The following is a 26,554-nucleotide window of genomic DNA, read 5'->3' as shown; positions in this document are numbered from 1 at the left end:
CAATATTTCACACTGTTCCTCGTTAATTACAATGTCTGCTTAGTCCCCCTCTTTTGTGAAAACAGACATAAAGTACTCATTAAGAACTGCGCCCATGTCTTGCAATGCCACACAAGTTACTTTTTTGGTCTCTAATGAGCCCTACACTTTCCTTAGTTATCCTCTTGCTCTTTATGTATTTATAAAACATCTTTGGGTCTTCCTTGATTTTTCTTGCCAATATTTGTTCATGTCCTCTCTGTGCTTTCCTACTGCTCCATTCTCTCTGCAATCATGTTCAGTGTGCTTGAAAGACTGGGTTAGTACATCGCACATTCTCTGCTGCTGCTGAATGATTCTCCTTTTCATTGACCAACTATCTGTCCAACTGGACCCACTAAAGTATAAATATCTGAACGTGTGCATGGTAAACATTATTTCTTTGACAGTGCAACCTTAAAAGCAATCAGTTCCACTGAGGATTCATTGTCTGCGAGGTCCATGGACTGCTGAACATGTGAAGATAGCTGGAATGTTCCCATCTCCGCAGCTCCAATGGGAAGAGACACCAAAAAGCCATTGACCTCTCAGTGGCAGTTGTTATCTGGGAACAGATAAGAGACTAGTCGTTTAGTAGTACAGAACTTGAGTTTTGCTGAAAATAGAGACAAGTTGTCAAAGATTTTTGTCTTGTACTTATCAGGACAATCCGCAAGAATAACCAATGTAAGGGAAAACAACAACTTATACTGCATGATAAGAGAGTGCAGACTGGTTGGCAAGTGAACTCTGATTGGTAGAGGTGTTGCCATGGAGAATGCACCAGTTCACTGGTCAATACATGCGTTGGGATTCTTTTTTGTTTTATTTTTATTTTATTTAGTTACAGTTCCATGCGCTATAAGATTGGCCTTATTGGCAACCTTGTAAATAGGGTCCAAGCCATTTGCTCACCATGCAAGCTTGATGCTGAAATAGGGCGAATCAAAGACATCCTGCGAGACAATGGCTACCCTGATCAGATCATTTCTCACTGTTTATCGTGCAAACTTACGGATGGGCCTAAGCCCATCGTTCTTGGCCCTGAAAAGTGCCCAGTCTACCTCAAATTGCCCTGAAAGGGTAATGTATCCCAAAAATTTGAGCAACAGGTGAAGCTAGCTGTATGGTGTTCGCCACTAACAGGATGCTGCCATCAAGCCAAAAAGATGTCCTGCCTATCGCACAAATGAGTAATGTGACTATATGAATTTCAATGCCACTGTGATGCTAGGTATATAGGCCATACGCCCCAAAGATTGGTGGATCATATCAAACAACATGTCCCTTCTGCTGTTTGCAACAGGCAAGGTACAGGCTGTACCCAACCAGCCATGCTTGCAAAACTCAAAACATAGTGTCCAACATTACATGTGATTCCACGATTAGACAACATTTGCTAAATAATCAACAGTGTGCTAAGAATTATGCTGACAACCAATTTAAGATTGTGAGAAGGGCTTGCAGTGTGGTGCATTTGCGCGTACACATAAATACACATATATTAATACACAGGGCCCTGTTCTTTGCAGATAGAAAGAATATGTACAAACATTGCACCTGTTCCAGCTGAACAAAATAAGTGACAGCCATTCGCTAGTTCATTTCTCAGGGTAATACCTTGACCAATCAGAGTCAAGCTGCCTGGTTTAAATTTCTAACAAAGCTTAGCAGTTAACTGTCAGTCACCGTAAACTGGTGCATTCTCCATGGCAACACCTCTACCAGAGTTCACCTGCCAAACAACCAGCACTCTCTTCTCATGCAGTATAAGTTGTTGTTTTCCCTTACATTGGTTATTCTTGCGGATTGTCCTGATAAGTGTTTCGACAACATGTCTCTATTTTCAGCAATACTCAAGATAACAAACTGTCATGGCATGTGCTCATGGATGCAGTGCATTTGTTGAGGGTGACTATCAGGGAGAGGCATGGAATTACATATGGATGAGGGTGAGCATCAGTGGTGGATGGATAGATGGGGATGTCAGGAAGTGCACAGAAAGAGAAGGATGAGTGTGCTTGCAAGGTAAGTGGGTATGAGGAGTGATGCGATAGAGTAGGCTTAACAAGGCAAAAGGGCAAGGTGGCAGCAGGATGTAGGTGAATGTATAATTATGCTCAATTTTCCTGACCTGGTTAGATCATTAAGGAACTACTTGCACTGAATCCAGGAGTGTGGCATAATGCTCCTGCTTCTGACCTCTTGGACACTTCCAGCCATGCCTTCCTTGTTGCAGCAGCAGGTTTCTTCCACCCATTGTTGAAGAGTATCTCTCTCCAACTCCTCACAGCCTCCAGTATTACATCAGGGGTGGCTTCATTGAAGTGGAATGCAGCATTTGAGCATCCTAAGTCCATTGTCGCACCTTGTCTTCTGTTGCTGCCACCTCGAAACTCCATCCTCGTGTTGTCACTTTAAATACTGGAGCTGAAATTTCATCATGCCTGCTGACGTGCAACTGATGTCAAACCCAGAAAAAAAATGATAATCAGCTGCTTGCATTAAAATGCCACTAACAGAGGCATTGAACTTACTTCTGAGTTTCACATGTGATATAGGACCACCCTCACCCCTGCTTCTAACATACCTTGGAGTTAATTATGGGCCCAGAATGTTCTTCCTCTAGTTGCATTTCTTTGTTGCTGGTATATACAAACTTTTCTGTTATAAGGAGGGAACACAATGATGATGGTATTTTCACCCAAGTATCTGCATCTATCCCATGAATATAATGTTTGCTGGTACAGACTCCCATAAATCACCACTCCCCAGGGCTAGCACAGCCTCCTAATGGCAAGCAATTTGAGTTTAGATCGTTGTGTGAAGTTAACAAGTTGCATTTGGATTCCAGAAGTTTTGGTGAGTTGTGTGGATTTTCTTTTATGCTGTCAATGATGGAGAGAACATGCTACAAAATGGGGGTGGGGAGCTACTGCTCGATCATTGTTACAAAACGTGCATGGGAAATAGTGCCTGCACTTAAAGACTGGCTACCCAACCCAACGACGGGTCGGGTTCGGGTCAGGTCGGGTCTCTCTTCCGGGTCCGGCATTCGGGCTCAGGTTGGGTCAGGCTGGACGTCGACACAATGCTGCTTTGCTCAGGGAGGGAACTTCTGCACGATTCTGCAGGAATAGCCTGCTGCTGGAACGGAGGATCATAACACTTGGACAAGGTATGTTTGATATAATTAACTTTATTACGGGGTTCGGGTCGGGTGCCGGAAAAAAAATCAAAGGACTCAGGCTTGGGTCGGGTTCGGGTTGGATGTGGTCGGGTCGGGTCTGTCGGGTTTCAATCTCATACCCGAGCAGGTCTCTACCTGCACTTACATTAGCCAATCATGTGAATTTGTAAAATCACTGTGCACTAGATAACAATCTGTGATGTAGTGGAGGTTGCTGTCACTGCTTCATAAGTTTTGAACCTCCCTCTTATGAGGCTTCAGCCCTGTCAGGGAGTTGATCCCTTAAAGCTTTTGCAACTGAGTTCGGTGCGACAAGGCTCAGTGACTGTTTACAGTGTGGAGTCTGTGGTCTCTTTATTGATTTATTTTTGTTTGAACAGTGAGTGCTGATGACATCAGAGATCTTGGCTTCAACTAGTTATGGAACCTGACAATATCGATTAGCATACTTGTGTCATTGCTAAAGTACAGTTATAGTAAAGGCGGCTGCATACTTTTTTTCTACCAACCTGACTGGCATAGATGTACTGCATTAAATAATGCCTTCTCTTTATACTAGATAAGTGATAATACACATTCACTTTCAGGTACTCTAGCCTCTTGAATGCTTCAAGTGATACAGCACATGCAAAGACACTGTGGTCTTATTTACCCACTGAATACCAGAATTGGATAAAAGACTAATCTTACAGGGACACATTAATCAAGTGTCTCTCCTTACAGGGTCAGCTCTGCTGATAATCAGAAAAGGGTTGGTCTGTCCAAACTAATTTTTACTAAAATATTCACATAAACTAACAAATTGCAATGCTAAGAGTGGGAAAAACTCGAGTTTCAAAGACATTTGATCGACGTGTCCCTGTAGGATTGGGCTTTTACCCAATTCTGGTATTCATAGGGTAAATAAGAGCATAATCTTGTTGCATGTACTGTGCCACTTTGAGCTTGCAAGAGGCTTGAGTACCTGAAATTTTATGTACATTATCACCTGCCTACTGTAACAGAGACAGCATTATATATTGTACTGCATTTAGGCCAGCCAGGTTTGTATATCGAAAGGCTCAATACCAATTGAGAATAGGTTGCTTTGAACTCGTCGAGCAACTGAACTTACACCAGTAGAAAACTTGAACACCTGTTTCAACATGTCTTATGGTATGCATTAGATTCTGTATGTTGTACAGCCAAAATAAAGGAACATTTGGTGGCTCTATGACTGCAACTTTTACATCAGTAAGAAAAATACTATGAATAATAGCTTGAACTGAGGTAAAATGCGTTTTTTCATCAACATTTTGAGCCTCAGTAATATATTCAAGCTGGTACCCTTGTTGATATCAGAAACTGTTCAAACAAAAGAACAAAAGAGAATGAACAAAAACTTGCTTCGGAAAATAATCATAGATAACACTCCTGTGGAATGCCCTAACAAAATTTGGCACCTAGCCAAATCAGGAGATATTACAATAGGTAAAAATGGTAGGTTTTAAGAGGTGTCTTGAAGGAGGAGCAAGATGTAGAGAAGTGGAGAGCGTTAGGGAAAGAATTCCAGAACTTAGGGTATTGGCAGCTGAAGACGCAGCTGCCAGGGTTGGAGTGATTAAAATTTGGATGCACAAGAGACCAGAATTGGAGAAGCACAGCGATCTCAACAACAACCTGCATTGCAGCAGGGTAGGCCATTTGAACCTGCACCGCCATTCAATACAATCATGGTTGATCTTCTACCTCAACTCCACCCGTCCCATATTCTCCCCATATCTCTTCATTTACTTAGTACCCAAAAATCTATTGATCTCTGTCTCGAATATGTTCTGACCATCCACACCTCTTTGGGGTACAGCATTCCAAAGAACCACAACCCTTTGAGTGAAGAAATTTCTCTCATCTCAGTCCTAAATGGTTGACCCTTTATTCTGAGAGTGTGACCCCTAGTTCTAGACTCCCCAGCTGGGGGAAACATTCTGAGAGCATCAACGCTATCTAGCCCTTTAAGAATTGGATATGTTTCCAGGAGATCAACTTTCATTCTTCTAAATTCCACGGAATATAGTCACAGTCTGCTCATTCTCTCCTCATAGGACAATCCCCTCATTCCAGGAATCAGTCCAGTGACCCTTGGTTGCACTCCCTTCAAGGCGTGCAGATCCTTCCTTAGGCAAGGTCAAAGCGCAGCACAGTACTACAGATGTTGTCTCACCAAGGCCCTATACAATTTCAGTAAGATTGTTTTACTCTTACACCCTAATCCCTTTGTAATAAAGGTCAACATACAATTTGCTTTACTAATTGCTTGCTGTACCTGCATGTTAACTTTCTGTGATTCATGTACAAGGACACCCAGGTCCCTCTGAATGCCAACATTCAGTCTCTAACCATTTAAAAAATATTCTGCTTTTCTATTTTTCCTTCAAAAATGGATAACTTCACAAGTACCCACACGATATTCCATCTGGCCCATTCTTGCCCACTAATTCAACCTGACTCCTTTGCAGCCTCTTTGCATCCTCCTCGCAGTTGACTTTCCCACCTAACTTAGTATTGTCAGCAGACTTGTAACATTATACTCAGTCCCCTTATCTAAGTCGTAACCAAGTGAATTATTGAAGATAGCTGAGGCCCAAGCACCAATCCTTGTGGTACCCAGCTAGTTACAGACTGCCAACCTGAAAATAATCTGTATATTCTTATTCTGTATTTTCTGTCTGTTCAATCCTCAATCCATGCTAATATATTGTCCCCAATCCCATTAGCCCTAATTTTGTTTAATAACCTCTTGTGCGGCACTTTAATGAATGCTTTTTGGAAATCCCCAAAAAATCACTGGTTTCCCTTATCTACCCTTCCAATTACAACCTCAAAAAACTAATTTGTCAAACACGATTTTCCTTTCATAAATCCTTGTTGAATCATATGATTTTCTAAGTGCTCTATTACCACATCCCTAATAATAGTTTCTAGCATTTTCCCTATATTGCTATCAGGCTAACTGGCTTATAGTTCTGTGTTTTCTCTCTCCTTCCTTTCTTGAATAGTGGGGTTATGTTTGGGACCTTCTAATCCATGGAGTATGTTCTAAAATATAGGGAATTCTGGAAGATCCAAAACCATGCAAGCACTATCTTTGTAAAATCCTAGGACGCAGGCCATCAGGTCCAGGGGATTGGCAACTTTAAGCCCCATTAATTTCTCCAGCACTACTTCTTTATATCCCCAAGTTCCTCATTTCCACTGGATCTTTGATTCTCCACTATTTCCGGAATGCTTTTTGTGTCTTCTGTTGTGAAGACAGGTACAAAGTATTTGGTTAATGTCTGCATTTCCTTTTTCCCTATTATAATTTCTCCTTTCTCAACCTGTAAGGGATCCGTGTTTACTTTTGCTAATCTCTTCCCTTTTACATACCTATGTTTATAACTCTTGCTCGTTTACTGATATTCTATTTTCTCTCTTTATCAAGCTGTTGGTCATCCTTTGTTGAATTCTGAAATCCTCCCAATCCTCAGGCTTACTACTCACTTGGAAACATTATAAACCTCTTCCTTTGCACTGTATTTAACTTATATTAAATATTAAAAAACTGACAGTAAAAGTTCCTTTTTACATTTTTACTAGTTTCATCAATGAGTGTTTGTGCTCACTCTTCTATCCATTTCTGATAATAGTCGCAAAGTTTTGTGTCCTCCATACAGAGTTTTCCTTGGAGGTTCCTTGAAGCACAATGGTTTTACCCCTTAAAAATAGCACCTGAACCTTGTGAGGAATGATGAGAGGGCCTTCTCTGTAGAATACATAACCTGCAGTATGGTTTAAGTCTGACGACAAGAATCATCACTTATGAGAATAAATGAGACTCTTGCACCAACTTAAAAATACCTTTCTTTTCAATGTAGAGCTGTTCAGGCTAAATTTGTAATAAAAGCAGAAAATGCTAGAAATATTCAGCAGGTCAGGCAGCATCTGTGGAGAGAGAAGCAGAGTTAACATTTCAGGTCTGTGACCTTTCATTCTCTTTGTACTCCCTCCGAAGCCTGGTTGTGTGTTTGTCTTTGTTATTTTTACTTTGTTCTGTTTATCAAAAATTACTGTGTGATCAAGTTCAGCAAGCCACAATTTTATTTCTTTTTCACCTCTGAGCAAAAACTACTTTACTAAACATGACAATCAGACCTTTCAGAACTAAAGGAAGATTTATTCTGGTTTAAAAGTGGGACCTATTTTGCTATATCTCTCCCTGAAATACAAGCACAGTCCGTATTGTGACAGACACCACACCTGGCAAATGGAAACAGATTAATTTCATCATATGGAATACTATTTGAACTTTTACTGGACATTTGTTTAAAAAGACTACAGAGATGAATGGCTGAAGACATGGCTGCACATTTGCATTCTGACAGACAGTTGAATAGAGAGAAAATGGGAGTGCTCACTGATTCAATTAGCAAGACGGGTCTGTCAATAGTGATGACCAAAAGACATTGAGAGTTAGTGTGTGTGTAAGAGCCAGCGCTCCACCCCCGTGTCCCCCCCACCCACCCGCCAACCGAGTGTATTTAGTAAGCTTTGAAGAATTAACAACTGTTGCAGTCGAAACTGTTTCAAACAAAGAGCTGGTCACATGACTAATCTGCTGGCCAACCTGGGAATTGAGTGAATTGTGCCTCACAAAAAGGTTTGGGAAGACTGCAATTGAACTTCAAGAAGAAAGCACTGCTCTCTCCCTGTCTTTCTCTCTCTCTCCAGCAAAGTTCCAAGGACCCACAGAAGCAGCTTAAGAGGACTTCTTCAGCCCTCTAGTACCAGAAAAACAAGTTGAAAGTGTGCACTGGGCCCCAGTGAGAACTGCAAGATTGATTTAATAGAGAAAAAGTTGGAAATACACAGGTCAGTCAGCATTTGTAAAGAGAAAAGACAGGTTACCATTTTGGTGTAACCTTTCTTCAGAGCCCTGATTTTTCATTGCTGACTATATTTTCTTTCTTTTTTGACAGATACAAATAGTGAAACAAATAGCCGAAGGCATCATGCATGAACCGATGAAGTAAAACCACCAATCAGGTAATGTCGGAATGAAACAAAAAAATCCTTCAAAAAGATAATATAACAAACAAATCAATAAGAAGAAATTTTATAGTTACATAAAGGGAAAGCGGGTGGTCAAGAGCAATGTAGGCCCACTAAAAGCTGAGAATGGAGATATTGTCATTGATAATGGGGAAATGGCAGACATGTTGAACAATTACTTTGCCTCAGTTTTTACAGTTGAAAAAGGAGGACAACTTGCTGGAAGTCCCGAAAAAATTAATAGCCGATAGGGGACAGGGACTTAATACAATTAACCTAAGTAAAACATCAGTAACAAGGAAATTAATGGAACTAAAGAGTGAGAAATCCCCAGGACCTGACGGTTTCCATCCGAGGGTGTTAAACGAAGTAGGGGAGCACATTGTAGATGCCCTAGCTATAGTCTTTCAGAGTTCCCTAGATTCAGGAGTGGTCCCTCTGGATTGGAAAGATGCACTTGTCACTCCACTTTTTAAAAAGGGTGAAAGGGGGAACCAAGGAAATTACAGACCAGTTAGCCTGACATCTGTGGTGGGGAAGTTGCTGGAGTCTATAATCAAGGATAGGGTGACTGAACACCTAGAAAAATTTCAGTTAATCAGGGACAGCCAGCATGGATTCATGACGGGAAGGTCGTGCCTGACAAATCTCATTGACTTTTTTTTGAAGAGGTGACTAAGGTAGTGGACAGAGGAATGTCTATGGATGTTATTTATATGGACTTCCAGAAGGCATTTGATAAAGTCCCACATAAGAGACTGTTAACTAAGGTAGAAGCCCATGGAGTTCAGGGCAAATTATTGACATGGTTAGGAAGCTGGTTGAATGGTAGGCGACAGAGAGTGGGGACAATGGCTAAGTACTCCGATTGGCAGGATGTGACTAGTGGTGTCCCGCAGGGATCTGTGTTGGGGCCTCAATTATTCACATTATTCATTAACGACTTGGATGATGGTATCGTAAGTCATATATCCAAATTTGCTGATGATACAAAGTTAGACTGCATCGTAGACAGTCTAGATGATAGCATAAAATTGCAAGGAGATATTGACAGACTAGGTGAATGGGCAAAACTATGGCAGATGGATTTCAATGTGGGCAAGTGTGAGATTATCCATTTTGGACCAAAAAAAGGGTAGAGCGGGGTACTTTCTAAATGGGAACGAAGTTAAGTACAGTGTGTTGGCCAGGGGCTGCAATAAATACAGAATCAGTTACAAACTGCTGGAATTGTTTGACCTGTAGTAACCTGGAGCTCGGACACTGGCCTGTGCTGGTAAAAACCAGTTTGAACTAATTACTTTATGGGACAAGACAAAGAACAGGACACAGGAAAAGGGCCTTATTTGGACACGGTGTGATACCGGGGTCTTTGGGCCTGGGCCAATTAAGAGAAGCTGTGAACGAGGTGAGCAAACTTAAACCAACTGGAAAGACACAGCTCAGATTTGGAGAGATAAGCAACAGGATAAGAATAGAGCTTTTTGGGCATAGAGCCAGCGAAAACTCCGGAGATTAACCATCGTGGAAGCGGAAGACCCTGCGTGAGCGACGCGGCGACGACATAGAAGAGAGAGAGAATGGAACGCCTGGCCAGCGTTAACACTCCCTTTTTCGGGTAATATCCTTTGTATTCTGTGACGAGGACAGGGAAAGGTCAGAGGAACCTAGTGGGTGTGCTTATGGATTCTAGCTAGTTTTGTTATTAACTGTATAACTCAGGGGAGTTGTAGGTTTTTGTCTAACTAAGTGTATAAGCCTTATTCTTACATTGTACAACAACGTGAATAAAGTAAATTGATAGTTAAAGAAAGGACTGAGTTCCCCCTCTTTGTACTAAGCCAAGTATCTGTAGCTGTGGACAAGGGGGAGTTGACTCCACGCCACGGTTAACATAATTGGCGTCCCTGGGTGGGCTCGAGGATAAATCTCTCCGTTGAATCAGCGGGAGACTCGAGCCAAACCGAATTGGCAAAGTACAGAGAGAACAGGAACTTAGGGGTTAATTTGTAGCTACTGAGATAAGATGACGAAGCAAAGGGAATCTCCAAACCCTGGAGACCCGGATTATTTTGATTGGAAAGGATTCCTCCAAAAATACGTAATAGCGAAGTGGCCGCAATACGGAGCGTATGCTGGTCACAATAGTGATAGGGGAAAACCCGTAGGGGAAGCCCTTTGGAAGACTGCACAGGCAAAGATGTCAGCTAGGAAATTTAAAAAGATACAGAAGTCAGTAGCTATTGGCTGCTTACTTGAGGAATGGATAGAATGCTAACAGCAAGCTAAAAATGAGCAGAACAGACTAGAGGAGGAGAATAAAAAACTCCGTGAGGAGGCAGCCCGCCTTAGTGAAAAAGTAACTGATTTGCAGGGACAGAGAAGTGCGGATTTGATGCATATGAACCAATATCAGTTACAGTGTGAAAAACTAGTTACGGGAAAAAGTAGGCGAGAGGGAGGAGCCCAAACAGCTAAAGCTGAGGTGGAAGGATGGAAGCAACAATGTAGTGATTTAAAAACTTCCATGAATGTGATTCAGAGAGCAGCTTAGGAAAAGAAAAGTAATTCAGGTGATCATACAAAGTGTCAAAAATACATAGCGAGACTGCAAAAGCAGCTAGCCGCACAGAGAGGTATAATCTGTGCTTCTGCACCCGAAGGAAGTGAGGAGAATGGTGAAGGGGGCATAGATTGGAATGAGTTAGCAGATGAAGCGGCTAGATACGGTTATGATGATGGAGACCCTCTACTCGAGGATCCTCCGCCAGCATATGAGCCGGAGCCAAAGGAGTCATCGGCCCCCATGGACCCCCTTGTGACCACTAGGGCAGCGATAGGGGCAGATGGTCAGGTGGCAGCTGGCCCGCGTATGACATATTCCACTCCAATGGGGTACAGCAATTGAGGGATATTGCGAAAGATATTGGGACGTGTGCACCCGGGGATGATCCTAGGGAGCTATTCCAAGCGGTCAGTCAACAGAGAGGAATACACGGCTTAGATGATGTTGAAGAAAAAAAATTAATTATAATGTGCCTACACCCACACATACACTCTGCCCTACCGGAGGAGCAAAAACTCGGTAGAGGCACAAATAAGGATTTAAAAGAACAAGTATTAAATGTCATGGGTGCTAACAGAGGGGACCCAGTGGAGGCGCTAACAAAATGTTATCAAAGAAAAGGTGAACACCCTGTCGCATTTGCGGCTCGCATCTGGGCGGTGTTTCAAGGGGTATATGGCGCGAACCTAGATAGAGCCAATCCAATGCCAGAGATTAGAAACCGATGGCTGAGAACGCTGGTGTCGCATGGCACTGAGGAGTCAAGAAGGGCACTAGATCAATTTGATCCCTCTGATGACACGCACACAGACGCTTGGGTACTCAGGAGGATGGTTAGAGCATGGGAGAAGGAAACAACAAAATTCTCCAAGGCCCCTTGGGGAAAGGCGATGCCTGTAAAAGAACAGACAATAACCTGGAGAAATGAAGGGAGGGGAACTACACAAGGGGCACCCCACCCAACCTTTCAGACAGGAGGAAGGGGTAGAGGCATTGGGAGAGGATCCGTCCTAGGAACAGGGAGAATTCCGGGCGGGCCGACCCACTGCTATAACTGTGGCCAGGAGGGACATTTCAAAAGAGAATGCCCAAACCTGAGACGAGAAAATGTAGGTCGGGGAGGAGGCCAGAACAAACGCCAGAGCCTACCCGTGGAAGGACCGAATAGGTCAAATCCTCAGTGTGATATACTAGAGATAGCACCGTCTTCGGGGTTGTACCCCAAACCACAATGACGGACGCAGGCCTCTCCATTATGAGTGTGTGACACGCGGTGGGATAACACAGGCAGACCCCTAGTGAATGGTAGGGTTGGAGGCCACCCTGTCACGTTCCTTTGGGACACTGGAGGATTCCGAACCACCGTAAACACCACCAATGTTAGTAAAGTAGATTGGAAAATTCAAAGTAAACTTGTTTTACGTGGATTTACAGGACATTCACAAGTGGGATATGTGAGCGTACCGTTGGAAGTCAGTGTGGGGGACGTAGCAATAGAGCACTCAGTGGTTCTCATTGAGTTACCCAGAGAACAAGAACATATATTAGGGTGTGATTACATGGCTAAAGCAGGACTCTGTTTTGACCCTGTTAATTGCGCGATTTGGCAAATGCCCTTGGGCAGGGGTAGTATAGATCACACATCCATCCCGGTGGGGGAATACCAGGATAGGATATGTAAGTTTGGGAACTGTGGACAAAACCAGAAGAAATGAGTAGCGATAGTGAAGTACAACAAATTATCACACGGAATTCAGTAGTATTTGCTCGACATAAACATGATTGTGGGAAAATGACCAGAAGTGTGTGTATACAGGGCCCAGACCCCAAACCACAGAAGCAGTATGGTTTTCCGAAACAGGCAGAAGAGGAGGTAGGAAAGGTGATACAGAGTTTGTTGCTACAAGGTATACTAAGACCGGTAGCCTCCACTAACAACTAACCTATTTGGCCGGTGAGGAAACCGGACGGTAGCTGGCGACTAACGATAGACTATCGAGAATTAAATAAGGTAACCCCGTTAACGGCCCCTACCGTAGCAACTAGCCCAGAGACGGTAATTAAACAAAATGAGGATGCACAGTGGTTCACTGTTTTAGACATAAGTAACGGTTTTTGGTCTATTCCATTGGAGAAGGAATGCCAATATAAATTTGCGTTTACTTTTCAAAGACAACAATATACATGGACCGCCCTGCCACAGGGATTTCATAATTCCCCATCTATATTTCACCAACGTTTAAGGGAAGGGTTAAAAAGGTTCTCAAAGCCTGAAAGTCTGTTGCAGTGTGTAGACGACTTACTGCTACAAACTGAAATGGAACAGGAACATTATCAGTTATTAAGTGAATTACTACAATTGTTACACGAATTGGGACTAAAAGTAAACCCTAAAAAAGCGCAAGTTATGAAACAGAAGGTTACTTACTTGGGAATGATCTTGACACCGGGAAAGAGAGAAATTGACCAACGAAGGGTAGTAGCGGTTGGCAGACTCCCTGTCCCGAGGGATGTAAAAGGGTTGAGATCTTTCCTGGGTTTAGTGGGATATTGCAGGGGCCACATTGATGGATTCGCTACAAAAGCGGCCCCATTAATGGAACTATTGAGAAAGAATGTGGCGTGGGAGTGGAAAACTGAACACACACAGGCCATTTCAGATTTAAAGCAGGCACTAGCTGCTGCGCCTGCTCTGAAAACCCCAAATCCAACTGAGCCATTTTCATTGGAGGTAGCTACCACAGACACCACCCTCTCAGCAGCTCTGTTACAGCAGACACACGGGAAATTGAGACCAGTAGCTTATGCCTCTCGTATGCTTTCACCGGTAGAGCAGGGGTATATGACGTGCGAGAAACATTTGTTAGCAGTTTTTTGGACAGTACAGTATTTTACTTACATAGTGGGACTGAATCCACTTACAATATTGACAGAACATACCCCTGTACAGTTACTATTAGACGGTAGCATCAAAGATGGCTCAGTAAGTCAGAACCGAATTGCTAGGTGTTGCAGGGAAGAAACATAAGTGTGAAAGGAGTAAAAACTACCACTATGTTGGCAGACAACCTAGTGTATCAAGGAGAGAAACATGAGTGTCAAGTCATGATAGCAAATGATCCCAAGGGACCATTTGTATCAAAACAAAAAGGAGGGGGTAGGAGTGGATTGGAGAAAGCAATGGAGACAAAGTAAAGATACAAAGAGAAAAGAAGAACCCCACTTAAAAATTTTTGTGGATGGTTCCTCATCAGTTCAGGATGGCGAGAGGAGGACTGGGTGCGGGATATATGTAGAAGACGAACACGGTCAGGAAAAGTTTAGTGCAGCCTTAAAATTGCCTAAAACCATGAGCGCGCAGGTGGCAGAATTAGCAGCCATCGCATATGTGGTTGGCCACCCAGAATACTTCCCGCCTGGATCGGTTATATATTCTGATAGCATGTATGTCTGTAATAGCCTCACGGAACATTTGCCCTTATGGGAGGCGAGGGGTTTTGTTTCAGCGGATGGGAAGCCCCTTCCATCGGCCCCATTATTAAGATACATCTTTGAAGGAGCACAGGGGAAAGGATATGGGATCACGAAGGTAAAAGCTCATTCAAAACTGATTCCGGAAGGGAACAGGAAAGCGGATGAGCTAGCCAAACAAGGTGCTGTTAGTGGGTAGGAATGGCAGCCACCGATTGAGGATATTGGGGAACAAAATAAAGAAAACAGGGAAAGTAAGTGGGCTAGGAGAAATGGACGGTTAGAATCAGTAACAAATTGGGAAGAAGATATAGACAGTCTGGCTCAGTGTATGGAGAGACTGGACTTAAAATAGGATAAGAAAGAAACTGTAAATAAGAGCAGAAATTACACTTGTATATTACAGGTCCAGCCCACAATGAAGAGGGTGATACATTGCATTGCTATTGAATTGACCATATTTGGGACTATGGGTGAATCCGCATTGGAGCTATCACGACGAATGAACGCGCCTGAAGCAGTGTCGACGCGGGAAGACTTTCCCGTGGCCAGAAACAACTTTGCTCGGCAGATCAAGATAGTTCGAACCAACAAAGGACAGCGAGAAGATTTCAATTTGTATTATGCGGGAGTAGATGGGTTGGCGTGTGCGGGAAAAACATTGGGTATACCGGAGGGAACAGAAGTTTGACCTTAACTAACAGAGTGTTAGGTACCTGTGAAGAGGATAGAGGAAGATATTATGTTGGGGCAGCGTTTCATATTCCCCGACACGGGAGTAATTTGACCTACCCTTTAAAGAGAGTCCATAATGTGGGCAAGTACCAGGAGGGTATTTGGATATCTTTAAGTAACCCACCATCTCATGCCATTGTAATGGATGGTGTTGAGAAAGGGGTAGATTTGTCAAGATGTCATCAAGGGGGGAATCACTGGGCCTGTCCGGAAGAGACAACGAGACAGAAACTTACAAATTGCAGGCTCAGCACAGATGAAAATTGTTCATTGTCCATTTTGCCTGTAAATAACCAGACCTTTTTACAATATGCCCTTGTGGGGCAAACGTATTACATAGCCACGGCTGCTATAAATTACAACAAAGGATGGAGACAGTGCCCTCTGGAGGGACACAATGTAGCCATTCACAATGTAACCTCGGACTTGGTTGTTGGTGGACAAGTACTGCCTAAGCCAATAAAGAGGATAGTGATAAAGGAAAATCTTACGGTCCAGCGTACTGATACAGATCAAGAAGTACGGGAATATATTGCCACTGAATTACCACCCATCCCACACCTGACAGCAGATTGGGCACAAATAGCAGAAGAGGCAAAAGAGATAATTCATCAATGGAATAAACACACTAAAACAATTAGAACTCATGCTGACAAGGCAAATGAACTGTTGCGTGACCCAGGGTTTTGGAATAAGTTTTGGAATTGGGGATCTAATGTTCAAATACATCCATGGGTCAGAATTGTATCACATATTGCTGTCATTGTGATTCTATGTGCGCTAATAATTGTTGTATTCAATGTATATCAGCTTAGAAGGTGGAAAAATGAACTTTTGCGAAGATTGGATGACGGGACTATAATGAAACAAGGAACGGTTATCAATACAAACAAAAACTGGAAGAAATAACTGTATCTACTAAGTTTTATAACGTATCTTTTTATATGTAACAGTATTGCACACACATTGGGGGACAATGACGTTCTCAGGAATGGTTCACAGTGAAGGGAAACTTGATGATCCTAAGTTAAGTATCTTTGGATCATGATGGGGGAGATGTTGGCCAGGGGCTGCAAGAAATACAGAATTAGTTACAAACTGCTGGAATTGTTTGACCTGTAGTAACCTGGAGCTCGGACACTGACCTGTGCTGGTAAAAACCAGTTTGAACTAATTACTTTATGGGACAAGACAAAGAACAGGACACAGGAAAAGGGCCTTATTTGGACACGGTGTGATACCGGGGTCTTTGGGCCTGGGCCAATTAAGAGAAGCTGTGAACGAGGTGAGCAAACTTAAACCAACTGAAAAGACACAGCTCAGATTTGGAGAAATAAGCAACAGGATAAGAATAGAGCTTTTTGGGCATAGAGCCAGCGAAAACTCCGGAGATTAACCATCGTGGAAGCGGAAGACCCTGCGTGAGCGACGCGGCGACGACATAGAAGAGAGAGAGAACGGAACGCCTGGCCAGCGTTAACACTCCCTTTTTCGGGTAATATCCTTTGTATTCTGTGACTAGGACAGGGAAAGGTCAGAGGAACCTAGTGGGTGTGCTTATGAATTCTAGCTAGTTTTGTAATTAACTGTATAACTCAGGGGAGTTGTAGGTTTTTGTCTAACTAAGTGTATAAGCCTTATTCTTACATTGTACAATAACGTGAATAAGGTAAATTGATAGTTAAAGAAAGGACTGAGTTCCCCCTCTTTGTACTAAGCCAAGTAACTGTAGCTGTGGACAAGGGGGTGTTGACTCCGCGCCACGGTTTACAAGTGGATGTCCAAAGAGACTTGGGGGTTCAGGTGCATAGATCTTTAAAATGCCACGAGCAAGTGCAAAAAATAATCAAAAAGGCTAATGGAATGCTAGCCTTTATATCTAGAGGATTGGAGTATAAAGACACAGAGGTTATGCTGCAGCTGTACAAAACCCTGGATAGACCCCAATTGGAGTACTGTGAGCAGTTCTGGGCACCACACCTTAGGAAGGATATATTGGCCTTGGAGGGAGTGCAACGTAGGTTTACAAGAATGATACCTAGACTACAGAGATTAAGTTACGAGGAGAGATTACACAAATTAGGTCTGTTTTCGCTAGAATTTAGAAGGTTAAGGGATGATCTGATCGAAGTCTTCAAGATATTAACAGGAAAAGACAGGCTACATAAAGATAACCTATTTCCACTGGTTGGAGATTCTAAAACTAGGGGGCATAGTGTAAAAATTAGGGCTAGACCGTTCAGGAGAGATGTTCGGAAGCTCTTCTTCATGCAAAGGGTGGTAGAGATTTGGAACTCTCTCCCACAAACAGCAGTGGAAGCTAGAACTGTTGTTAATTTTAAATCTGAGTTAGATTTTTGTTAAGCAAAGATATTACGAGATATGGAGTTCGGCCGCAGATCAGCCATGATCTCATTGAATGGCGGGACAGGCTCGAAGGGCTGAATGGCCTACTTCTGTTCCTATCTTCCTATGTAGCAGAGTTTTTGGGAAAGCAGAATGTTTCCCTGAGTATAATGAAAGGTTTTCCTGTTTCACTTACAGGATACGGAGTTACTCTCCCCTTCGACAAAAAAATCATTTTAACACTCAGGTATTTTATTCTTAACTTCTACACTCCTCTTAGTTTTAGTATCTGGTTTCACATTCACAGCTGTCGTTAAAGCTATAGCCTGGTCTGCTATACTCTCAGTCAGAGTCTTTTCCTCTGCACTAACTTTGCATACCCCAACAAGTCCTATGGGTTTACCTCGCAATTTCCAGCACTCTGAACGAAGGTGACCTGTTTTGTTGCAATAATAACACTTTGACTTGCGAACCTCATTTCTACCCTCAGCACTTTCCTTTAACTCCTAAGGCTTGCCGGCTCTTAAAGCAATACTGATCCCTTGCAAGCCTTTAAGGCAAACCGCATATTCCGAATAAAAACTATAGGACCATAACCCAAGTGCCAGAGAAAACACCTGGAGACTGATCTTGATATTAGGAATCTGAGGCTTTGTTAATGGCCACTAAAGTAACACTGGAATTTAACATAGGAATCTGAGTTACGAGGAAAGAATAGAGAAAATCTCTCAGCCTCCTTTCCGTCCAATTTGCCCATCCCAGTGCTGACCCTGTGAACTCTGTCAGCAGATCAGCTCTCACCGTCCCTCTCCACATCACCCCCAGAATGTCCATTCACTCGTGAACAAGGCCCTCACCATCCACGAGCTTACTGTGGACGATTGCATCAACATTATGGTCTTAACAGGGACTTAGCTGATGAGTGATGACACCTATCTCCCTAATGAAGCATTCCTGCTTGGCTATACTTTCCATCACTTGCCTCGCCCAAACACCAAATCACATCTTGGTCTGACCCCCCTACTCCTTTGGCATTTTCTCCTTTGAAAATTTCACCTTCTTCCACCCCTCTCAGCTCTCATTTAAAATCATAATTTCTACTGCACACCCAAGTACCAAGCCAAGTTTCAGGGGTAGGGTAGAGGAAAGATAAGCCTCAGCAAGATAATTTCACTGCTTCCCCCCTTCAGTGATTTCTCATCCTTGGTGATTTCAATCTCCATCAGGCCCTCTCCCCTGTGTTTATTGCCTTCCTATCTTTCCTTAATCTCTCAATTACGAGGGGTCACGAGTTCAAAGTGAGAGGGGAAAAGTTTAGGGGGGGATATGCGTGGATAGTTCTTTACGCAGAGGGTGGTGGGTACCTGGAATGCGTTGCCAGCGGAGGTGGTAGACGCGGGCACGATAGCGTCTTTTAAGATGTATCTAGACAGATACATGAATGGGCAGGAAGCAAAGAGATACAGACCCTTAGAAAATAGGCGACATGTTTAGCTAGAGGATCTGGATCGGTGCAGGCTTGGAGGGCCGAAGGGCCTGTTCCTGTGCTGTAATTTTCTTTGTTCTTTGTTCTCCATTCATATACACTCCCCTATGCATATTCACACCACCCCAGTCTTGCCATGTCATGTGGCTTCTCTATTCCCATCACATCAATCATAGGTAAGGCCATCTCTGATCACTTTGTTGTATTCCTCTCCAGTCACATCCTCCTTCCCTCTCTAAACCCACTTCCTTCTGTGTCCAACCTTGAAAAAAGTTTCAAGTAAGTTAGAACTGTACTTTCAAATTCCCAATTGTCAAGTCTTTAGCCTTCCATTCACAACAGCTACTCATCTTCTCAATCACATCCACACTTCCAACTTTGTTGCCCTTGTCCCCATTTAAACCAGTACTCTCTTACCCTATTTACTTCCTTTGGTACAGCCCCCAACTTTGCTCCCTTAAGTTGAAGGGATGCATGCTTGAATGTCTACAGCAGCCAACCGGTTTAGTCATTCATTGCCAGATCTAGACCACATAAATAACTATTGAGTCATGCTGTCCTCTGCCAAAACTGCTCACTATTAAAGGATCATCTGGAATGCAAAGATAACTCCCGGCTTCTCTTCTCCACTACAGACTTGTCTACTTAAACCCTTCTCCCTCCACCCTCATCTCCAACAGGTGAGAGCTCCTGGGTTTCTGTCATTAAAATTGAGACTGTTTGTTTAGCTACCACTGAATGCTTCGTCCCTTCCCCAGAACAGCAAACTTCCCCTCAGGCTTCCTCTACCTTCCCCCTGAATTTGCATCTTTCTGTAGTTTCTCTCCTATTTCCCCTCATCATGTCCATGAAACTCACCTCATGCTCCCTCATACCTAGTCCCACCAAATTGTTGACCATGCAACTCTCTTCCTCACCATGTTAGCTGATATTGTTAATAATTCCCTCTCCTCAGTTACTGAACTTCTCATGACCTGTCCTCTCCTCAGAAAATACCACCCTCGACTCCACTCTCCTTGGAAACTATGGCCCCCTCTCCAAATACCTTTTCTTCTCCAAAGTCCTTGAACATGTTGTCACCCCCAAAATCCATGCCCACAACTCCATGTTTTAATCTCTTCAATCAGGTCTCCGCCCTGGACACAATACTGAAATGACCCTCGTCAAAGTCAGAAATGACAATGTAACTGTGACCGTGGTAAACTATCCCTCCTCATCCTTCTCGACTTATCTGCAGCCTTTGACACAACTAACTACACCATCCCTCTCCAACCCCTCTCCTCTGTCGTCCAGCTGAGTGGGACTGCCTTCGCCTGGTTCTATTACTATCTAATGAGTCACAACCTGAGAATCACCTGCAATGGCTTCTCTTCCTGCTCCCACACCATTACATCTGGAGTTCTTGAACGATTTATCCTTGGGCTCCCTCAATTTCTCATTTCCATGTTGCTCTTCAGTGATATCATGCAAAAACACACATCAGGTTTCACATGCACACCAATGACACTCAGTCCCATTTCACCACCACCTCTCTCAAAAGCTTTGTCATGCTGCTTGTCTGAAATCCAGTATTGGGTGAACAAAAATTTCCTCCAATTAAATATTGGAAAGGCTAAACCTTGGTCTTCTGTCACCGCCTCACACTCCATTTCTTAGTCACCAACTCTATCCCTCTTCCTGAAAACTGTCTGAACCAGACTCTTTACCACCTTGGCGACCTATTTGATCCTGTGATGAGCTGCCGATTCCATATTCTCTCTTTCACCAAGATAGCCTCCTTCCACCTCCATAACATCACCCACCTCCGCCCCTGCCTCAGTTCACCGACTGCTGAAACCCTCAACCACCTCTCGATTCGACTATTCCAATGCTCTCCAGGCTGGCCTCCCACCTTGCACCCACCATAAACTTGACCTAATTCGAACCTCTGCTCCCTTTATCCTAACTCCAACTAAGTTCCATTCGCTCTTCACCCCTGTGCATGTTGAGGTATACTGGCTTCCGGTATGGCAAACCCCCAAATTTAAAATTCTCAACCTTGCTTTCAAATCCCTCCATGGCCTCTATTCCGACCTCCTGCGCATCCCCTATTTTAATCGCGCCACCTTCAGTGGCTGTGTCTTCGACTGCCTAAATCGTAAACTCACTAAACCTCTCCTTTGCTCTCCTTTCAAACACCCCATAAAACCTAAATCTTTGACCAAGCTTTTGGTCACCTGTCCCAATATCTTTTTATGTCATTCAGTGTCCAATTTGTTTGGTAACGCTCCTGTGAAATACCGTGGGACATCTTATTACGTTAAAGGTGCTATATAAGTTGCCAATTATGTTGCTGCAGAGAAATAGATTTCTCAGCATGAAAAGGAGACGTCCACAAGGTGGGTACTAAATATGCATACAAGATAGTTACAGGAAAGGAACAGGTAAATCTTGAGTACTACTTTAAATTAAACAGGTGTTATGACCGAGACTGGAGGAGTGTACTGTCTTTCTCGAGTTCCACTTCTCCACAGGTCACAACATATATTTAAATGTTTTACCAAGTAACCGATACGGCCAATTATATACCCTAGTTTTATTGCGGAATAAAATCTGCCAACCAGGTTTTTTTTTTAGTAAACAACAAAATTATAATTTATTATAAAACCAGACTTATTCAATAAGCTTATTAACACCCAGGCTGAAATAGGAAAGTTCCCTTCCAAATAAATCCAACACACACACGTTAAAGAAAAAAATAAAGAAGTTTTCGCTGCAGAGATCTCTTCACAAAAAAAAAGACAAAAAAAATACTTTGGCCAAATACTTGTTAATTCTTGAAGGAAAAGGAAAAAGAAAAGATATTCTGGCATCCAAATACGCATAGACGGCTGTCACTGGGATCTTTTTGGAGCAGTTCTTTTCAGGCGACCTCGAGGATCAATCTGGCAGACTTTTCAGGAGAAATGCTGCATCAGTTTCTCCAATTTTCACTTTGGATTCTCAGGGTTTCTCAAAGAGGTGGAAAAGGATGAGCTGGTGGCATCTCTCTCTTAGCAGGCTTACCCCACAACTGAACCAAAACAATATCCAAAACGAAACCAAATCTTGACCACCATCAATCTTCATGTCACTTCTCTGTAAACAACCCCCTAGTCAGAAGGCTCCTGCTGTCTACTTAGCTGAAGACGTGTGAATTCCAGTAGGTGTGTTTTTAAACAAAGTCCCAAAGTCTTTCCAGTGACCTTTTAAAATAAAAAGTCCAGCATCTATGCATTCTCTTTAGACCTTCAAATGACTCAATTTCCACAATTTTTAAACACATGCCCTCAAAACATATTCAAAAAATGGAAGCACTTTAATAACACAGGGCGAGGCGGACAAGGCAATATTGGTTCAAACTGATAAAAGGCAAAGTTGGTTCTGTTGCTCGCAAGTTTTTCTTCACATGGAGGGTGATTAACAATTGGAATGGACTCCATCATAACAGTAGTGGAGCCAAACATCGTTAAATCATTTTACAAAGAATTAGATCCAGCAATGATTGGGTGTGTGGCATACTTCTGAATGAATGAATTAAGACAAGCGAGTGGTCTTCCTCGTTCATAAATGGCTTGTGGTCTTCCATTGAATGTATTTTCCTATTCTTTGCTTTTCCCATCATAATACATTATATCACACTTTTCTGCATTAAATTGCATTTGCCACCTGCCTGCCAATACTGCTAACCTTTTATGTCCTCCTGAAGTCTTTTACAGACTCATTTCTTGTTATCAAACTCTCTACTGTTACATTATCAAATTTCAATATAGTGCACCCTGTTCCAAAGTCCAAATCAACTATGTGCATTAGGCATACAAGTGGATCCCTCAGGAACACCACTTCCAGCCCTTCTCCAATCTGAATAATATCCACTAACCAACTTTCTATCCGTGTGCTAAATTTTCTTTTTTACTACGTGGCTGATTTTTTTAAAGTCTCCTGTGAGACACCTATCAAACATCTTCTGAAAAGCTGTAGATGTTACATGTATCCCTCTCTAAAATATCTGCAGTGTTTTGGTGATCATCAAAATCAAATTCATGGTGTAACTTGGGTATTGGAAGTACAATGACTTTCACTGTACCTAACTTTGTTGCAGTAACTTACCAGTTGAGACCTGCAAAACATTTGCGGTCAAATTAGTATCTTTATTGCAACAGTACTTCTTCAATTTCTAGTTATTCTTTTGCCAAAGACTTTAGCAGAATCAAAACTTCTCACTCTGGTAAAAGTTACATAAAGCCGTCCATGTGTAAAAACAGGCCTAGGAATATAAATACAAATTTTGTCAGGAGTCTGGCCTCGTGACCTGTTTATAGACATAGAATATGAATGTTTAATTTGGAACCATTTTCTTCTGAGTTGAAAAGGCAGATTTACATCTGATGGGCTCAATACTATGAGGAATAAACATAATTTCCTTGAAATCTGCCTGTTATAATTTCAGCATCTATCATCAAAGAATAGAGCTTCCTGACTACCAGTCTTGTTCCATGACAAAGTCCTTGTTTAGGGTTCAGGTTTCGTGGCAACATGATAACTCATCCTCTCTGGAGTCTAAGCTTGTACGGTGGAATGCCAGCTGGAGTTAGACTTTGTAGAACCTCTGGAGGGTACAAACTGTTATCTTCTTCCTCATCTATAGAAGCAACACTGATGTATTCTTTTAATTCACCTGGCAGCTTTTCTAAAACTTTTTCATTCAGATCTCGTGACCCTTTTTAGCATAAAGAATGGCTTTTCAATAATAGGTTGCATCGAAGACTTGTCCATGCCATTTTGCCACACTTAACCAATTCCATCAACTCATCCATCCCTCCAATGCCACCCCTCCCAAGCCATCTGTATCCCATGCCATACTCCTCCCATTCCTTCCAGCCCTCCCCTGCCATCCCCATCCTTTTCTTTCCAATCCCATCCCTTCCGTCAATTCCATCCTATCCTTCACGAAAACTATCTGTCCAGCCAAGATACCTTGGTTGTTGGGCTCCCCTCACCTTCCGCTGTTTTTGCTCTCCATCGATCACCATCCCCCTCACATGCCACCACTGGCAGCTGCACATGCATCACCCACACCAGTCCTCTGCATGACCCACGTGCACCAGGCACTACCCATCTAATAAACCCAACAGACTCGCCTCTTCAACTGACCTATCAAAACAGTCCGGACACTCACTGTACAATTTAGGTGTTCTCCTTCAGGGGCAGGGAGACATATAATCCCATTTATTGGTATCAAAGTAGTACACTACTCATTAAATTGGCACTGAAATGTATAACCGTAAGAAACTTGTAGATGTATCCTTACATATTCTTAATGAGCTTAGCAGATAGTTCATGTTAATAGGATAGTGAAACAGCTCACAGCCTAACGTACATGGGAAATAGTATACATATAGTATCCTGAAATTTCAATGACTTGCTGCAGGTCAGTCACAGAACCAGTAACAGTCATATTAATTGTCATAAAATGTATATTTCAAACACCGAGTTGGTTGTGTGGGTTGACTAAAATATAGATTTGTGTTTAAAACCTTTACAGACTTTTATCTTCTATCCTGAATGGCAGATAAGTGAATTTAGAGCTGGGAAGCTTCACATTGAATTTGTGAGATTAATTGTGCATCGTGACTCAACACCGTCTTCTTTTTCAACCCACAAAATATAATTGAGAGATTAAGTATTCATGTTGCTGTTCTATATTTTGAGAACTTTACCAGTCAAACTGTTCTATTTTACTGGCTGTTATGAAAAAAAAAGTTATAATACAAAGCTTCCTGCCCGAATATTTAATAATGCTCAATCTACATTTAATTTTAAATGATACTTTGGGCTATTTTTAAGTGAAACTGCAAAAGTATCCTACACATCAGTGAGACTGAACAAAGCTATGTATTTAACTGTGTCTAATTTTAGATTTTTTTTCCCTTTCTGCCCAGCTCCCTTAACAAAACGGCCTGTGGAATTCAAAGAATAAGGAGGAAACAAGAAGTTCAACAACAGCATGTCTTATGTAGGCAGTTATTCATTCAGTAGTAACTAACCACAAAAATATCGAACTCAAGTATTTAGTTTTTAGTTTAGTTTAGAGATACAGCACTGAAACAGGCCCTTTGGCCCACCGAGTCTGTGCCGACCATCAACCACCCATTTATACTAATCCTACACTAATTCCATATTCCTACCACATCCCCACCTGTCCCTATATTTCCCTACCACCTACCGATACTAGGAGCAATTGCTAATGGCCAATTTACCTATCAACCTGCAAGTCTTTGGCATGTGGGAGGAAACCGGAGCACCCGGAGAAAACCCACGCAAACACAGGGAGAACTTGCAAACTCCACACAGGCAGTACCCAGAATTGAACCCAGGTCACTGGAGCTGTGAGGCTGCGGTGCTAACCACTGCACCGCCCAATTAATGGGTCTGCAATTAAAACACATTAAGCTAGAAATTCATCAAGGGCGGTGGCACAAAGAAACAGGTTCAGATTGGCCGCCCTTCATATGCAGCACATATTTAATTGCATTGATTCCAATGGAACTGACTATCAGGAACCAATCTGATACTGCCTGCGTTGTGCCACCACCCAAGACAAATTTGTACCCCATCCTGTCCCATGACTCAATGCAAGTTCAAGGAACAGCGCCATATTTTCCTATTAGGCACTTGCCAGCCCTTTGGCCTTCATATTCATTTTACTAACTGAAGAGCTGAACAAGATTTCCCACTTTCTTTCGGGCAGGAATGCCAGCAAAGTGGGATGGATGTTGCAGCTTTTCCAGAGGGATGGCTTGGTTCCTTGGATAGGGATTGGAACACTGTGTTGGTCTACACCCTTGGTGTTGATCTGCTTTTTTGTTCTCACAGGCTTTTAGAGTCTGCTCTGCATTCAGTTTTTTGTACTTCCATTTCTAGTTGTCTCAGCTCTGACTTCCTTCAGCTATTGACATGTCTATATCTTGTAAATATCTTCAATTTCTTTGATTCTCTTGTTATGCATCTCATTAGTTCCTGTTAATATTACTTCTGCCATTTAACTATTGCATTTTCCACCTAAAGATTTCCAGGACACACTCTTTCTTTTCCCCTGCACCACTGGTTGCTGTACCTCAGCTGTCCTGCCCTATGCTTTGGAATTTGGCTATCTCTCTAAATCCCACCTTAAAAAAGTACTCTAACCAAGCTTTTGGTCACCTCTCTAATTATCACCTTCTTTGCTTAGCTTCACTATTTTGAAGGCATCTTTGTAAAATACCTCTGGAAGTTTTCCAAATTTGCCCTCCTCCACCTCTTTTTTTAAAAAAAGCTGTTCTATGTAATATCCTCTAGTTTTGAGACTACACCCGAAACACAAAATCCTTTGTTCTCGCCACAGATGCTTTCTTAATTCCTCAGTTTCTGCTTTTGTTCTGGATTTTTTTAATACCTGCAGTTTTTCTTTGTTGCACCAGCTGTTGCTGTGTAAGAAGATACCCTTCAAGGAGCTTTAGGCACCAAAAGACACATCACCAGTTGATAATGCATTTCTCCTCATTCCTCCTGGACCTATCTCAATCAATGACAGCTCAAGGCCCCACCTCATTATGTGTGCTTTTCACAGTTTGATGTGAGGAGGGACGCCATCTTTAGCCGCTCAATGACGTCACGG

The 26,554-nt window shown here is 42.6% G+C and overlaps 1 long non-coding RNA gene across 1 annotated transcript; it reads right to left on the bottom strand.

Annotated features, from left to right (window-relative positions):
* On the bottom strand, window positions 1-26,554 carry LOC137383815 (uncharacterized). The gene is made up of 3 exons (XR_010977467.1): window positions 26,333-26,554; window positions 2,153-2,479; window positions 1-583 (listed from the first exon to the last, which is right to left on the bottom strand). It is a non-coding gene; the product is annotated as an uncharacterized lncRNA (long non-coding RNA).

The sequence above is a fragment of the Heterodontus francisci genome, chromosome 25 (genome assembly GCF_036365525.1).
Source record: "Heterodontus francisci isolate sHetFra1 chromosome 25, sHetFra1.hap1, whole genome shotgun sequence".
NCBI classification, from domain to species: Eukaryota; Metazoa; Chordata; class Chondrichthyes; order Heterodontiformes; family Heterodontidae; genus Heterodontus; species Heterodontus francisci.
This window is presented reverse-complemented; position numbering and strand designations above follow the sequence as displayed.